General features: G+C 43.0%; 1 protein-coding gene across 2 annotated transcripts in view; it reads right to left on the bottom strand.

Moving 5' to 3' along the window:
- rerea (arginine-glutamic acid dipeptide (RE) repeats a) overlaps nt 1-14955 on the bottom strand; it is a 135316-nt gene extending 120361 nt beyond the window's left edge. Inside the window, exon 1 of one of the 2 annotated variants that reach the window (XM_084365680.1) lies at nt 14646-14955. The gene's annotated coding sequence lies outside the window, so the exon portion shown is untranslated. The remainder of the gene's footprint in view (nt 1-14645) is intronic. The other variant, XM_084365679.1, reaches the window with a different exon arrangement.
- Between the last annotated feature and the right edge of the window lie 2821 nt (nt 14956-17776).

The following is a 17776-nucleotide window of genomic DNA, read 5'->3' as shown; positions in this document are numbered from 1 at the left end:
ATAAGCCGTGTGTGTCCACATCAATCAGCCGTTTTCATTTGAGCCTGTGGTCTTCTTTATCACCGTTACTGCTGCAGTAATTGAGGCGGCGCTATGGAGAGGCTGTGCAGTTTACCTCCGTCTGGGAGGTCAAGAGGAATGCAATTGGTTGACAATGATTATGCTCTGGCTGATTAGGCTATGGGCTACCGCTGAATATTTAGCACTGATTAGACTAAGCCCTGTAGAGAGCCATGTGGCTCACTAACAAAGGGGACGAGCCATAGGGCAGGGAGAAAAGGCTAGCAATCAGCAGAGACAGGCTATCTCAGACTTTTAATGTCCGGATCAATCGGACTGTCTGATTTTATGTTGTGTTTAGCAAGTGGTTTCATGATGCTGTTATTGTGAAGCAAAACAACAGCTGTGAATAAAAATAATTAGATTGAACTAATATCTCATCAAAACATAAAGCTTTAAATACAACTTGACGGCTTGACTTTGAAAATTGTCAATTACGGAGGTAAAAACTTGCATGGTGTAAAAAGATTTAAACATATTTCTGTCTAACAAGAAACAATCCACACAGCTCACGAGGGACGCGAAAAAAAGATATAGACACATTAATAAGTGATGCACAAAATGGCTCCTCTAATCCCCTTGTGGAGATGCCAGCACTTTTTCCTCATCAGTGATTGTGATATTTACACAGAAACTAAAGTGATTGAAAGAAGGGGAGAGGATGGATGAGGGAACATGGGATAGATGTCGAGAGAGTGTGAAAGAAAGACAAGTGTAGTGAAAGTGAGAAGAGGGAAGGAGAAATGACCAGGAGAATATGACAGCAGGGAGAGCTCGAGGAGGGTGGGAGAGAAGGAAGGAAAAAACAGATGGAGGAAGGCAGGGAGACGTGCACTTATTTGCAGAGGCTTTAACTGTCTTGATCCTCAATGAAGAGGTGAAACTGATTAGGTTTATATCAAACGGCTGCTTGTAACACGGTGCCTGTCGCTGAGAGAACAAATCACAGTCAAGTCAGGTTTCCCCTTTTTTTCCATTTGAAAGAGCCGGCTCTCTCCTCACTTGTCTCTCACTCTCTCCTTTATTCAATGCCGTGCAGCCTCCTAAAGCGCAAGCTTGTCAGAGTGACAGATGCAGACACCACCACTGACCTAAATCACTCTTTTCCAGCATATTAACCCCTGTGTCGCTACACTTTTTACGCAAAACACAAAAACATACCAGCCAACACACTGCTCACCACGCACTGCACAATGACAACAACCTAAATAAAACCCCACCCTGTTGTATTATCACCCTCCTCCCTGAATGAAGCCTTTTCTTGAAGTGCCTAAACAGGAGGAAAAAAATAAAATCACACCGTCAGGCTAAATAAATCACTGTGCGCCGTTCCTAGAGGGACTTTTCTATCCGGCATAGCGACAAAAAAAGATGTGAAGAGGAGAGCCAAAAAAAAAACATTTTTGGAAAGGATCAATAATACTTTAATTACTGTAGCCCATGTTTATGAAACGCAATAATCATTCATTAAAGATGCAGACAGCGGCAAGCAGGCGGCCGGCCGGGCGTCAAGGCTGCATGCGAGGGTAGGAGAAGGGAGGGGAGGGGAGGACTGGCGTAAATGATTCATGGTTTGATATCTCTCCTGTATAATGGGCTCCTCCGGGGAGCTGCTGGGGCTCCACTGCAGCGACTGACTGACTGCCTGCCTGCCTGGATGGCTGCCTGGCTCCCTCGCTCGCTCTGACTCTGCCCAGGCTGGTTCTGCCACCACTGCCTGCTGCCCAAGATTAAAAAGCCTTGCCTACCATGAAAAGCGGCTCAGTGAAAACAGAGAGCGGGGACGTGCACATACACACATAAAAAGGAAGTGACTTGATTCAATATCGTCTGACAAAGTATCTGGGGGCATGAAGAGGGAGGGGGGGGGGGGGGGGGGGGGGAGAGAAAGGAAAGGGGAGACAAGAAAATATCAAAATCCTTCCAGGGAGAAAACATTGGCTGCAGAGATACTGGGGATACTTGTAACATCTAATGGGAATATGGGAGCATTTCTAAAGCCGTCTCCCTTCAGCAGCCTATCACCCTCCCCCCCTCACCCCCAGAAAGAGAGAGGGAAAAAAAATGAAGAAATTAAGGTTGTAACGTGTTGGGCTAATCATAACATAGACAGTTTAGTGCCATCTCGCATAATTAAATGCTTTGCACTAACCACCTAATGCATACTAATTTGGAACAATCCACTCCTGGAGTTGGCAGACCATGAAGCTCCCTGCAAAGGAGGTGCTCGTTTCCCTCTCCCCGTGTGCATGTGTGTACGTGTGTGTGTGTGTGTGTGTGTGAGAGAGAGACACACACTCACCGATTTGCAGAGGAGTAAGGTGCTAAAGGTCAGGCCGTGGACTTGAAAGAAAAGGTCAAGCATTATTACAACATGACTAAATAAACAGCTCAGCTCCCCTGCTCCCCCCCTGCAGCCGCTGTGGATGCTGGAAGTCTCTACCTACATGTCGTACTACCTGCCTGTCTGGCTGGCTGGGATTCAGTTTCATCCCTTGTCTTTATCCACATATCCCTCCAGCTCTAAGACAGCTGACATGAGGACTGTCATATCCTGCCTAGATTCTTATCCCCCGCTGGCTTTATTGCTCTCTTCCTCCTGAGTCACAAACACACACACACATATATACACACACAAAGAGAGAGAGAGAGAGAGAGAGAGAGAGAGAGAGAGAGGGAAGCAGGGCTGCTGGAGCGTGCTTTAAAGCACATTAATATTAATTGCAGCACTAGCTGGAGTGATAACACAGACAAGATGCCCCTGTGAGAGAGCCGGGTGCAGGCAGCCCCCTGCTTTTTGTTAGCAGCACTACTCATCTGTTGGATGGCCATGGTGAGACGGCAGAATGATGAGCATTTCATCTTTGAATCGCTTGTTTTATATTAGAGGGGGCCTACCCTCGCCGGCGAGGGGAATTTGTGTTTGTGAGTAGTTACTGTGTGTGTGGGCGTGTGTGTGCGTATGTGTGTGTGTGTGTGCATGAGCGTGGGCGTGCGCTGAGTGATAAAAACTAGGCAAGATGAATTATTAGGCTAGTGGCTACATCAACAGCGGTAGAAATGTGCTTCAAATAACACAGAGTGCTTAAGCGATCCTGCTTTTATCTCCCCTACTACTCCTGGCTTGGCTACCTTTTATGTCCTCCACACTGAACTCAATATTCTGTGAGCAATGAGCTCTGCTAAAGATGTAAATAATCTGCTGTCCTGGGGAGAGAACCGGCTCTTTCACTACAGTGGAGTAAAAAATATAAATCGAGTTGTAGCCCGGGTGCTGAAGCCCATCTCCACCTCTAAGCTTCTTTCCCCCACCCCTGTAGAAATAGCAGGCGGCCGCAGGCATCAACACATGACAGCTATATCTCCACAGTCCTCCATTTTTACCTCTCCCTATCTTCTTTCCTCTTTTGTCAATTGCTATTGAGCAACCTGACGCTGTCTTCACCACCGCCGCGGCGCAGTAGTGGGTTTTCGCTGTGCGGTTCTGTGCTCCTTTTCCGATTTCCCCCAAGACTCATCAATGCCCCATTACCAAGTCAAATCAGGTGGTGCTGCAGAGATTTGCAGAGAACCCGGGCTGCACGCACACACACAGACACACATATTAGGGGATTCAGTCAAGAAGCCTGGGAGGTTTTCCACCAGCGGCTCCACAGGATCACAAACAGGGCGAGGAGGTGAACGGAGGAGAAATCACTGCCGGCTAAATGCTCCTGAGTGGTTTATGGCTCAGAGGGGGCAGAAAGGGACACAAAGACGTGGTAATGCATCTCTCTGACACTCCTTTAAGCGCCAGACCAGATTGTTATCTCCCCGGCCCGCTAGTCACACATTATTGTTTCTCATTTCACGTGTCACAAACAATTAAAACACGGCCGTCGATTCCGGTCCCTCGCTACTCATTTGCTTATAAACAAAATCTAGAAAAAGAAAACACACTCATATGACCTCCGTCCACCTCCCTATACACCCACACGTACAGCCACATTACTAAGCTAATTCCCCGAGAACGTCACACCTATTTCTCACTTTCATCGTGTTTATCTCCCCGAAACAGCAAATACAAGGTGGACGAGCCCTGTGTAATGTAAGCAGCCACGTTAGCAAGGTAGCTGCTTACAGAGAAACCTAAAGAGAAAAAAAGGGGGGCTGGGGGGGGTGGGACAACGTGTCCTTTTAGTTTTCTATGCCTGTTGTCATCTTCTTCACAGCAGCAGCTGCACAGGCAAGACAAAAAAACTAACTCTGGGGAAGAGTCAGGCAGAGGGGAAGAGAAAAAAGCAAAATAAAGCAGCATTGTGCATTGTTTTATGTAGAGATTTTCACAAGCCTGTCGTTGATTAGAGAGAAAAAGGCTGAGTGCTAAATACAGAGGGAAACAGGGAGAAGAAAGGGAGGACTTCTAGGGCTGCCAGAGGTGGTGGTGAATCTCTTCCCTGTGACAAAGCTGTCGCACTGAGGAGTGAAATTTAAACTCCTGCTGTCAGGAGAATTTTTTATCTTTTATTACACCGTGTGTGCATGTGTTTACACGCTTGTGCATGCATCTATCAGAGTGCACGGGCACGAGCGAAAACCAGGCGCCAACCTTCCTCTTGCCTACTACATTCGGCGTTTGCAGCCAGCGCTGGCTTTGTGCCGAGCGGATCGTTTGCTTTGTGCCAAGAATAAAAGGAAGAGCCTGCAACTCTGACAGCGTTCTCCTCGCGCTCAATCACAATCATGAAATCTGTGCACAAAACAAAACATCCCCAACCTTGATGAGCGATTCCTGGGATAGTGCCGCACCATCTCGCCTGCCAATCGTGTTGTTTAAAATTAACCGCAGCGAATCAAGATGGAACGCTGCTCACTAGAACCCTTGCAGTTGGACTTGTTTGAAATGTGACAAGCTCTTAATCAAGTCGTCATCAGAACCAACCCACTAATGTAAAACTGAAGAGGCTTTTAAGAAGAGCTGAAGTGAAATAAGCTTGTCTATACAGAGAACCAGGCCTCAGCTATGGCATGCCAAATAGCATTTTCTTCATTTGAGAAGGCGCTGAAATGGGGAGAGGAGGAGGAGGAGGAGGATTTGGCCTCCTAGCGTGCTGCTGTGCCCCAGCTCGGCTAAGTGACAGTGAATCCTACAGTGAGTCGATTTGCTGCTTTTGAGTGCCTGGAAACTTGTCTGGCAGAGTGCCTCGCAAGGGAGAAAGATAGATGGGAGAACGGAGAGGTGGGGGGGAGCTTCACCTCTCGCTGTCTTCTATTTGTCCGTTCATCCCTGGAGGCTTTGGTACAACAAAGAGGGGGAGAGGCGACAGAGAAAGAGCTCTGCGGCCATCCACAGACAAAGCAAAAGCGGGAAAGGACAAGTTTACAGGTAAATAGTGAGAAGCAGCTGGCTGGGAGCTGAGGTGAGCTTGGGTTTCAAACAATCAATCAGTCCTCCACAGCAACAAAGACGTGGCTTGGAGCTATATAACTTATTTTGTATTAAAGCTACTTAACAGGCCTATAAACTACAAGAGCTTTGGTTGCAGCAATACATAACCAACGTATTACTGAATGTCATGTTCAAAGATTTGCGGCGCTGCTGCACAAACAAATATCAAGTGTGCAAAGCAAAGATTTAACCTGACTTTCAACTCCACAGATGATCACACAATGCCGTTTGAATATGGGCGGCTGATGACAGGAGTAATTTGCCACATGGCTGATTTGAAAAGGAGGCACTTGAAGATGACACAGAAAGACACTTTTATTGTCATCTTAAAGAGGATCTATGAAATCAATGGGAGGAGATCAATGCTGTCTCTCTCTCTCTTTCCCTCCCTCTCTCTCTCTCGCACTTTACATAAGCAGCAATAACCATCACAGAGGCCATCATCTAGCTCACCGATTTCCTGTGCAGGACTCCCAGACACCTCAGGGCCAAGAAAAAAGACTTCTCTCACTCCATCAGTGCAACATCCACAACTTCACACTCGAGGAGGGTGGCGGAGGAGGAAGAGAAGGAGAGGAGCCGAGGGGGAGAAAATACCTTAGGCGAGCCAGAGCCAGATAGAGAGGGCTGGAAGGAAGGATGAGAGAGAGATGGAGATAGAGAGAGGTTGCGGGCGGCTAGCAGAGCGTCTTCATTAGAGTATAGCAGCTACTGTAGCTCTGGCACCGACTAGCCAAGCACTCTAAGAGCTGCTCATCCTCTCAGTTAATTAGGATTTCTGCTGCTTCATTTTGGGGCGAGGGACGGGGATGTTGGAGGCTTGATTGCCTTTTATTTCCCAGCCTAACAGCTCGGCTGCCTCTGCCGCTTTATTAACAAGAGATCTTGCAGATTTACAGCTCCGCGGCAAACATCAATTTCAATAATTACAAGAAAACTGTTAGCGGGGACACAATGAAACACACACACACACACTTTTTCTCGCTCTCTCTCCTTCTCCACCATCACCACTCCATCGCTCCTCCTCTCCCCTCCCCTCCGCCTCCTTCAGTGGATCCAATTTCCATAGATGTGCCCTTTTCATGATTGCATATTATAAACACGTTAAAACACACACTGATTTGCCTCAGTCACACTTAGCACTTCAAACACTCTACAACCAATCCGTGGCCTGAAGGGCAGAGCAAATACTGTGAATGTCACATTTACATTCAACATTCGAACCTCAGCATTTGTGTTGTCACAAAACAAAACGAGAGAGAGAGACGATTTCTCTGCGGAGCAATTACAGCAGGCTTACACGAGGTACTACTACTAGAATCAGATACATCATCATGTGAATTAATGGGATAAAAACATCTTTGGAGATATATGGGATTACGAGAACAAGTCATCTTTTATAGCTCTATCTTTACACACTGGCATCATGCCTAGCATTTGATTTCACCATTTGACAAAGTGCATGTGTGAGACTGAACTGAATACTCAGACAAAAGCTACAATTGGGAAAAGAAAATAATAGAAATCAGCCTTTGAAGGCAGCAGACTCGGAACAGAGGAGCACCGATTTCATTTGAATAAAATCAATAATTGTGTTGACTTGCAGTGTATTGCCTTCCTGTCTTCTCATCTCGCTCGCTAATGTTTCTTTCATGAGCCAGCCCACTGCTGGTGACATTATAGCTACAGCACTTCCACAAGTCCCCGATGGATCGGTGAAAATGGTTGGCGTAAAACACAATTAGCACGGTCCATATGGCTGCTAGTGGAGGAGGAGCAGTAGAGGTCCCATGTGGTCCTTATAGAGGCCCGCTCTTTTGTTACCTTAAAGATCAAACTGTTGTCATAATAATGGGGCCGATTCAATTCAGCCACTTGCTTTTTGTAAAGCAGCAGCACGACTTCAACAGATCCTCACACTGCGGAATGACTCTCGGCAAATAAATTGACCAACCTTGGCTGATAGTCTAATCAATAGCTCCTTCATCATGATTAATGGCTCATATTGGATAATGGGGGGAATTTAATGTGAGGGGAGCGTTACTTCCTCATTTCAGCGCTCAGTCCTATCGATTGGTTATAACCCCCCCTTTTTGACCAATGGAATGTGCTGATAAGAGAGCAATGTGTTCGACCTATGTAAACTGAGCACAGAGAAAATGATTTACTGTGCTTTGGGCGCGTCTCGTTCACTGATAGCTCTGTATGCCCTGCCTGACAAGCATTTTCTTGCCTGAGAAACGCAGACACCTTTTACTGAGTAGAAGCGAACAACAACAGCTTGAGGCAACAGATTTATTACAAATTGATCTATTAGATAGCACTGCTGTGCTTCGCTGTTTTCTCTCTCTCTGACAGCCTTTCCCCTGATGGTAGCTAGAGTGTATCAGAGTTGAAGTGCTACAGTGGCAAATCTAAACCCAATCCTCAGAACTCATTTTCTCTGTGCTCGCTGCTGGAACTGGGGTACAGAGACAAGATGTCCATCCCTAAAACCTACACTGGATCCAGCTGTAAGTCCCAGCACCTAAACTGAAGGCTCACCAGGCTCAATAGGTGTGCCCAACCTGCAAGGGCGAGCAAGGGCACAGTTTACTGGAGGCACCTCGTGAACAGGAGAGTGGAGAGCTCCACAATGTCACCGGGGGTCATTTCCTTATGGCTGCATGAATCCTGAGCTCAACACCGGCTTGGGTGCCGTCTCCATTAAAACATCAGTCACAGGTCTGGGGCTGTGCAGCTCTGCGAGCAAACTGTGGCTCATGTGCACACTCCCAACATCAATGCACTGCCTGTATTAGTCACAGAGGCCACAGAGCACAACCAGCACATTGTAAAGAGATGTGTGTATGATCTGTCTCATTCACAGTGTTGAAAATCAATGTCCTGCACACCCAATACTGTACAGAAAAAACACAGCATAACAAGCCATTACAGACACGTTAATTAATGACAGAGACGTATGCTCCTCTGGACAATAGACAGCTGTTATTGACACATCTCTCTATAAAACAATCAATTACACCAACTGCATGATTTAGACTTGCTAATCAAGGTGGCTTCTCATTAACAAATGGACTATTTACCTTAATCACTGTGTCACGAAATACAGTAGAACTTTACACTTCACAAACATTTTAACACACAATTCTATGGAACTCAGCCTAAAAGGCTGGACAGTTTATTGATAGTATATTGTTATCCTATAAATCATATTCGATTTTAAGCGTAGTTGCAGCCCTAATTGTCAGGGTTTGTATGGGTGTTGAAAATCCTTGAAAATGCTTACATTTTAATCTGGTGTTTTCAAGGTTTTGGATAAAGTGCTTGAAACTGCTTGACACTGTAGCTAAATTACTTTCATAATAATTTGTTTTATATTGGTTCAGCCAGGTTACTTAGGATGCCAAATCTACCTACAAGTCAGTTGACACATTTTGAAATACTGTCAAACACTATCACTAAACGTATTTTTGGTTGTTTATAGCACCATAACATTTAATTTAATTTGATTAGGTGATTCCTAATTTTAAGTATATATACCTATTACGTATATATATTCATATGTATATACAGTATATATACACACATATATATATATATATATATATATATATAAATATATATATATTTTATATACATATACATATTTTAAGTACCTATAGGCATTTATAAAGTGCTGAGAAGATTTCAAACTATTGAGATGTATAAATTTTGTATCATGTTATAGCCTAAAAATATAGCAATATCATTTAAGATCAGATCTCCAGCACCAGCCTGTAACTGGTGTATCATTAGCCAAGCAAATGAATGAAAGCTCAGTAAACATTCCTGTGTATAATGGGTCCAACACACTGACAGAAACCTAAACTGTCACAGGCAGGAATAGAGTATGACATGTTCACTTATGGTTAAGGTTCAGCTAACAGAGCAAGGGGGTTCAGCAGGTTATGTAGCATATTTAACAACATACTGTCTGTGCTGAAAAATACTGCTGTCAATAGTAACAATAAGCGTTAATAGAAAACTGCACAGACCCCATTGTGCTCCTTCCCTTTAATCACCTCCATCTTTCATCTGTGCTACAGAAGAAAAGGAGTGCACGGCGAGAAGGGCTTCCGGATGGAGTGAATGTGTGTGTCTGTTTAAAAAGGGCACCATGTAAAGATGTTGAAATATTCTACAGAGAGTGTATATGTCTATATAAACATCTCCAGGCAGGCAGCTGCAGGGGGTGTGTGCAGTAAAACACTGGTATGCATTGTTTGTGTTTCTGCACCACTAGCGCCATGCCGTGTCATTACATGAGGCAATCTCTTACCTAATCAGCACTGACACACACACATACAGCAGCAAAGCACTCCTCCTCCTCCTCATCTCTCTCCCCCTTTCTCTCCCTCTCCTCAGGGGCCAGCCAGCTGATCCTACACCATTTCATTTTCCTCTTTTACTGAGATGGCAAATGGCTGACTGTTATTTTTGAGCACTTTCAATTCATGCTTTTTGGCACTGTAATTGAGTAAGTGCTATTATTAGCCAATCTTGCCTGAATCCTTAAAAAATAGGCTATCATTGGCGTGCTATGGTGTGTTTTAACTAATAATTAGTGAGACGCATGAGAAATGTAATAACGTGGAAGACTAGGGCAATTATTATTATTTTCATTGTTGATTAATCTGTCGATATGAATTGAATGGTTGTTCCGTCTATAAAATGTCAGAAAATGGTTGATAAATGTCGAACAAAAAAAAGTTTACCTCCTCAAATGTCTTGTTTGGTCCACAACCCAAAGATATTCAGTTTACTGTCAAAGAAACCAGCAAATATTCACATTTAAGAAGCTGGAATCAGAGAAATGCGACTTTTTTTTTCTTGTTATCAAAATATCAAATAAATAATTTAATAGTTGACAACTAATCGCAGCTCTAGAGACAAAAGAAATCTGCTGCGTGCAGTCACTATCTCCACAATTATTTCATGTATTCATTGTCCTACATTTTGCTGTTGATCCACAACTCTTACAAATGCAAGAGCCAAGCCTCCATTTCCAGTTTCCACACACTCACTCTATTGTACAACCCCTCGTGTACATAAATCACAGAAGACACTGAAATGTGGCGAGTTGCAACACTTTTCAGCCTCATAGCCTCACAGCCACATACAAATTTGAACAAGGCAAATATGAAGACAACTTTCTTTTCTTTTTATATAGCTGTACCTAGGACCTGCCAAGAGGCTGGCAACACCACCAAACCCAACGTGTCTGATTAGTTAAGATGTGAATCCATGCCAGGCGGGCCCCAATAAGACACATGAAGACGCCATTTGCAGGATGAACCGACTTCACCATGGCTGAGCTCACAGCAGATCTGATCACATCTAGTACATCAAATACCACCAGCAGTATGTAGCAAGACAGCTCACAATTGTTAACATGGATAGCGCTTGCCGATGCTATCTCCTTGGCACAATTGTGTGGAGCTGCTGCGGAGCTAGGCCTGAATCAAACAAAGATGAGATATGATGCAGCATGCTTGGATCTCCTCTTATGAGAGGTGAAGGGAAGCTGTCAAAGAACACAAAAACACATCCAGCGTCTTGCCTCCTCTGACTTGCTGGGATAAGCCAGGAGGAGGAGGAGGAGTAGGAGGAGGGGGGAGGGGGGTATGCTTGCCTCATTTCTGCCAGTGTGCCCTGTGCGTGTCAGTCCAATATCTTAAAACAACACATGCAAGGCTTTGCTACAGCCAATTACCCAGCTCTTGGCACAGGAACTGAAAAACATCTTCGGAGAACAATAAAGAGAGCTTGGCTTGTTGTGCGTGCTGTCAGTAAGTGCTGACAGATTGTTATTTTTAATGAATATACAGCACTTGAATGGCCCATCAAGAGGTCTTTGAGCGAACATTGCTCCTTTGTTCAGAGCATTAATTTTCTATGTAACAGCCAGATATCTTGCAATGAAACTGCTATCAAGTGCTGTAACGGAAAAAGCTAAATCAGTTTATCCACTTGTTTCCGTATTGTCCACTGCTTCCTCTTTGCAACAACTGTGCAAAGTCATTATAATATAAACATAAGGCAACAGACTGTCTTAATTACAAACCTGATGTCTCAGGACGCTTGATTAAACATCATTTCCTGTGTTGGTTCTGTCAAGCAGACACTTCACTGCTTACCTATGTCTCCTGCCAACATAATTTTATATTGTATGTGAAATCCCTGAGCAAAACAGTCTGGAAGAAAACAATAAATCAGCCTAATCACCTTTATTTGAAACACAATAGCCTTTCTGTAAGTAAAATGCCTCTTTTTTTAAAATACAGGCCAGCCACAGCGATGACAGGTTATAGCACCATCACATACCGCAACACAATGCCTCTGAAGTAGCTCTCGAGACTCGAGCCAGCCATTATAATGGAGAATCATCTTTCATGACAATTCATGGCGCAGGAAAAACGCAGTGACGGCATCTAGGTGAAAACCAGCAAGACGCCATTGGAGCACAGCGTGTAAACATTGAATTCCCGAGCATGTGTATTGACAAATCATCCACAAAAAAGGGGAGTCAGAGCGCAGTGAAAGGGGTTTTTCCTTAACATCGTCTAGCCTTCCATTTGCCACATAGTGCTCACAGGGAGCTGCTATTACTCAAACACCCATTAGTCATTAAAGGAAAATAGCAGGGTTATTACAATTCTCTTATCATTGCTCCGCTGCTGCTGCTACAGCCACCCAGCTAGATTAACACTCAATGGACGGAGTGTGTCATTGGATATGTAATTTTACCCACTGCTGCTCTTGAGATCCCATTCAAATTGAAACACTATAAAACACCCTGACCTCCTCTGACCCCTGAACTAAGCAGATGATGTGAATTTAAAAATGACTTTACACACTCTAACAAATAACAGCCCTGGAAAAAAGAAAATCACACCACAAATGCTCCGTTTTCAGCTATTCTGAATTATTATCTTGGCTGAACCTGAAGAACGCTCTCCCAACAGAAAAAACATAAAGCAAACATTAAGGTGCTTTTCTGCCAGAGCTGCTCTTAAGCAGTAATCAACGTATAGCCTGTAATAGCAGACCTCTGTAACCTAACCTTGCGAGTTTACAGTCTTAAGTGGTAGTTTAAGCTGCTGGCAGCCACAAAAACATCGGATGTGCATATGCAAGATTTATGGAGATAAAGGTGTATACAAAGGTGGCACTTTAATCACAACTGCACTGGCTTGATCCAGTTAAATCTATTGAACATTTTTGCATTATGGGCCACTATATAGTTTTGGAGAAGAAATTCAAACTCAGACTTTTACTATTTACAATATTAAAGAGGTAAGAACACATTATAACTGAATAACAAGCTGTTCTGGTCACAAGAACACTGTTTGAAGCTAAAAAGGTGGCAGGGTCCGCCAAATATAAACAAAGTAAACCAGTATGAAATTGTGTTGTCCTTTAAAGACGGGCATGAAAAAAATTAAATGTATTTCCCAAGACTACATAGTTCACCTTTAACAGGTGTATTTTTTTTAAAGAACTTAGTATTGCTTACGAAACATTTCTGGTCACGTGGGTGTGTTTTCTTACCTAACCATCTGTTACTAAACTGTAGTGTGTAACAGACATTACAGGCATACATTATGTGAGTATGAACTTTGTTTTTCAGTTCAATGACCCCTGTCTACACAGTCATGTCATCATCAGGAGGCCTGAACTGGAGGTAATGACTGAAAAGAGTAGTGGTGTAGTTGTCTAATGTTAGGTTGTTTATAGTCTTCAAACATAATGTGGTGTTGAGCATGTATATGTTTTACAATGCAGCGCCGCCAGGATATCAGAGAATTCATTAAACTTTCCCTTATACCCAGCATAACGACATTATGGCACTTTGACGAGTAAAGAAGTGCAGGCTTTGTTGTCAACATTAAATTAACATTTCTTTCAGCCGGCTGAAAATAGCTTGGCATTTATGGAGCAAAACAAATGTTCCTCAATCCTTTGATCATTGAGCAGAGTGTGTTTTCATTAGTTATGGTGAAGTCCACAATTGTGCGGGGATATGTAGCCTGTAGGGCACAAGGAAGGGAATAAGTCAGGAGTGAGTCATAAGCACTCAATAAAAATAATTCACTTGCTTTTAATAGTTCTGCCTTTGTGAATACAGATATGAGAATGAACAGAAAGCATCTCAGGAATCTGACTTGCGGGACAGACTATGAATGGTTGCTGTGGCCAAATAATGTCAGTGAATTGTCTTTTGTTTACTACTTTCAAACAAGATAACTTAGTCAGAACTCAAAAATCCCACTTCACTGATAAAAGAATGAACCCAGCAAATATCACTATCCTTGAACCTTATGTAATCACTACTACACTTGTCAAATGTTTTGAACTACTCAGCCTGCCAGGACTGAAGTGTTAATGCCAATTCTGCTGATTGTATTTGTTGACAAATGTCTCCAATCAAGCTTTTACAAGCCTTGCAGCTTTGTTTTTAAAAGTCAACGTGAGTGTGCCGTTATCCAGCGTTACATTTGTTAAAAACAAGCCCGAACCAAGCTCGGAAATGATCACGTACTGTACGCTAAATAACAATAATTGAGCAAAAGTCAAGCAGACAAAGACAGCAAGTTAGCTTCGCCAGCTAACGTTTCCATGAGCTAATGACAATAGCTGAATGGGCTCCGGCTACTCCCTGGAACAGAGCTACTACACTGGGTGATTCAAAATGAGAAAACGCTTGCTGTGAGGTACTGCAAGGTTACGTGCACGTTAAACCCACAAAGCGTTTAATAAAGTGCAGCCATGTTGTGTGTGTTGCATGTGCTCTATGCTAACCGGTGTCAACGAGCCGTTTCTATCCAGACATTACACTGCTCCTGGCTGGCATTCCCAATCAGTACTAGTCACTGGCGCTAGCCGCTAACGTTAGTCCATGGTAACCAGCAACAGTAAGGGGCAAACAAGTCCATCAGCTAACTAGCTAGCTGATGCTAATAGGCAAATTAGCCAAATAGCTAGCAAGCAAGGGTGTACGTTAACAGCCCAACGTTTACAAACTGCTCCTTCATATTTGTCTTTTTTCCCCCCCTCGCTTGCTGATGAACGTCAAAGGCAAAGAAGACGGCAGGTTGAAGCTCACAACACTTACCTTAGAGAGCTTGATCTACAACATCTGTGATTTGTTTGATGAGAGACTGCAACAACAAACAATAGCAGCAGCAGCAGCAGCAGCAGCAGCGGCAGGGGCAATTAGCCAACGTTAGTTAGCCAAGTGTCGCCACTACACAGAGTAGCACAGCAGCTGCAGTGCCACCTGTATGTATCTTCTCTTATGTAGCTATAACGGAGCGCACCACGTTTGAGACAATGCTGTCATAAATGATGGACTTGAGAATAAAGAGGGAGTAATCGTTGCCGAAATGCTCAGACTAGTGTGTGTGAGGGGCACTCAGCATGACAGCATCCTTCTTCATCTTGGGGTGAGAACAGTTGGGGGGTTCTCAAAGTTCAACCGGTAAAATATCGTCACCCACTGGCCAAAAGAGGGAACATCCACCGAGAGAGGGAGAGTCCTCCTCTGGATGTCTGCTCTGTAACAACACTGGCTCTGTCTTCATCCTCATAAACCTGGGAGACTGCCAGGCTATATTTGGACTGTCACTGAGCCCACAAGAGTGGAGTGAAACAGAAAAGAATAGAGTTTATCTTCATGGGTTTGAGGGAACTTCAGTATTAATACACACATATTAATATTAATAAGAGGGTTGTTGGAGAGTAATATGACACAATCTAACAATAACAATAACACAGATAGACTAGATACATGCAAAGAGAATAGAGTTGATTTTAACGCCTGACACCCGAAAGAGCAGCAGACAATAGAATAGAAAGTAATTTCTCTTGGTGGATTTGAGGGAACGGCAGTATTGATGTGTATTAATGTATATATTTTAAGACATACTGTAAATATACACCAAAGAACAGCAGAACCAAACAGTAATCAAGGCTATGCTGTAACAGGTTGATATAATTAGGAGAGAATAAGATGACAATAGAATAGAATAGACTTCCTCTCGGTGGATTTGAGGGAGTTGAGATTTCTTACATTATAAGTCATACTGTAAATGAATAAGAGGATTTTAGGAGAGCAATACAACAAAATCTAGAACAGCAACAACCAAAAAACACCTGACAGAACAGAACAGAATAGATATTAACACTGGAGACGATAAAGACCAGCAAAACTGGACAGGAAACAACCATATGCTGTTAAAGAATAACTTGATTAGAAAAAAATCGTATGGCAAGACTAGAGCAGAATAGAATTCATCTTGATAGATGTGAAGGAACTGCACTACTGCAGCAGTGAATATATACGGTACATAATGTACATTATATTATAAAAGTCATACTGTAAACGAATAATAGAATTGTAGGAGTGCAAAAAGACAAAAATCAAAACTAAAATCAAAACAAAACTAAAATAAGATAAAATAGTCAATAATAAAATAGTTTATAATTAAAGTATGAATGTAAACGTCAGTCACAGTATAGAATAGAAAACAATAGAACATACATTTTACGAAAAAGCAGCAGAAACTGCACTGGGTGCTGTTTTCTTGGCACATGCACAATATGTAGGCAGCTTGGGGTATCAAAGGTCGGTGGTTGGGTTTCACCTTAGTGTTTTTTTTTTTACGAGTATTATCTTTTACCACTATTGATTGGTGAGAAGTGCAGTGGAAAGCAGGTGAAGTGGAAAAACTGGCCAGTATGTGTTGAATTGTTTGTATTAGACTGATCATGTTTAAATGATCCTTCCGTATAGTTTAAGTCATGGCAGTTGTAGTGCTTTATCAACTTGAAAGGCCCACAGGGACTGGACATCATGTATTTGATCCATTCATGAGTTCTTCTGTTAAACTGAGCTGCAGTTAGACGGAGCAGCACCAATGATTTAAGTTTTTAGCTTTTATTTATCTGGTGCATTCGGGCTGAGCACCAGGAGTTTTCTCTCGTGTGGCCTGTTACCGTAGTCAAATAAGTAAGTAAATATCAGCTTGCTGTTGATTTTAGGTGGCAAACTGGTGTCACTTTTATGGACTTTATATTTCTATTGTTATATCTACAGAAAAATGACAAAACATGCCTGCACATTTTGATGAAGACCAGTTAAATAATCTGTCAATTAGGGCTGCAACTCACAATTAATCTGCCTATTGTTTTCACAATTAATTGAATAATTGTGTAGACAATGAAATGTCAAAAAAAATTGTGAAAAATCCTCATGACAATTTCCCAGAGCCAAACAAGACATCTTCAAATTGCTTCTTTTACCCAACCAACAGTCCAAAACCCGAAGATGCTTCATTTGCTGTCATGAATGTAAAATAAAAGCAAATCCTCACATTTAAGAGGCTGGAACCAGCAAACGTTTGACATTTTTCCTTGAAAAATGACTAAAACGATTAATTGATCGTCAAAAACATTAGCGATGAATTTTCTTTTGATCGACTTATCAATCTATCGACCAACCGCAGCTGTTCCTTCAATGTCACTGTGGTTGGGGGTTAAAACATTTTGGGTGCTGCTACTTTCTTGTCCACCAGGAACATGTCAGGGAAGTGTACTGCCTGAATCTGACCACTGGATGGCGCAGGTCTCAAAGAAAAGAAATTGAGCGCTGCGGTCTCATAGAAAGTCATGTATTTTAGGCTAGAAGCCACACTCTTGTATCACTTTACAAGTCACCCAGCTTTGCTCTTACTGTTTTGAACTCTCTGTGAAAACATTATTGTGAGTCCATTTAAGTGTGAAGAAGATGTGTTGCTAAATGCAATCTGCAGCTGCTGATAGCCACAGGATGTTTATAGATTCTGTAATATACACTTGGCAGTTTCTTTGTACCGGTGATTTGTTATACATCTCCTTGGTGACGGCTAAACAATGGAGGTAGGTTCAGACAGGGCTCACACAAAGTGAATTGGTGTGGCACGGACCCAGCTGGCAATCCCCCCTGGTACCATACAACTGGTGAATAGACCTTCATTTATCTTGGCACGGCTTGCGTACAAAAAGAGCTCGCATAGAGCCTCTGGATTCTTTCACCCAGGGGGCCAGAAATGGCGTCCCAGAGCACCGAGCTCATGTTTCTGCCTCTCGGTGGCACTCAGATTACATCAAACACTTCACAGCAGTTACTGAGGAGGCTCTTTACTGCAAATCCTCTCACATTATCTGCAGGAAAGCTTTGAATCCTAAATGATTTGTGATTTTGAC

This window comes from Pagrus pagrus (genome assembly GCF_965226575.1).
Source record: "Pagrus pagrus genome assembly, chromosome: 11".
NCBI lineage: Eukaryota > Metazoa > Chordata > Actinopteri > Spariformes > Sparidae > Pagrus > Pagrus pagrus.
This window is presented reverse-complemented; position numbering and strand designations above follow the sequence as displayed.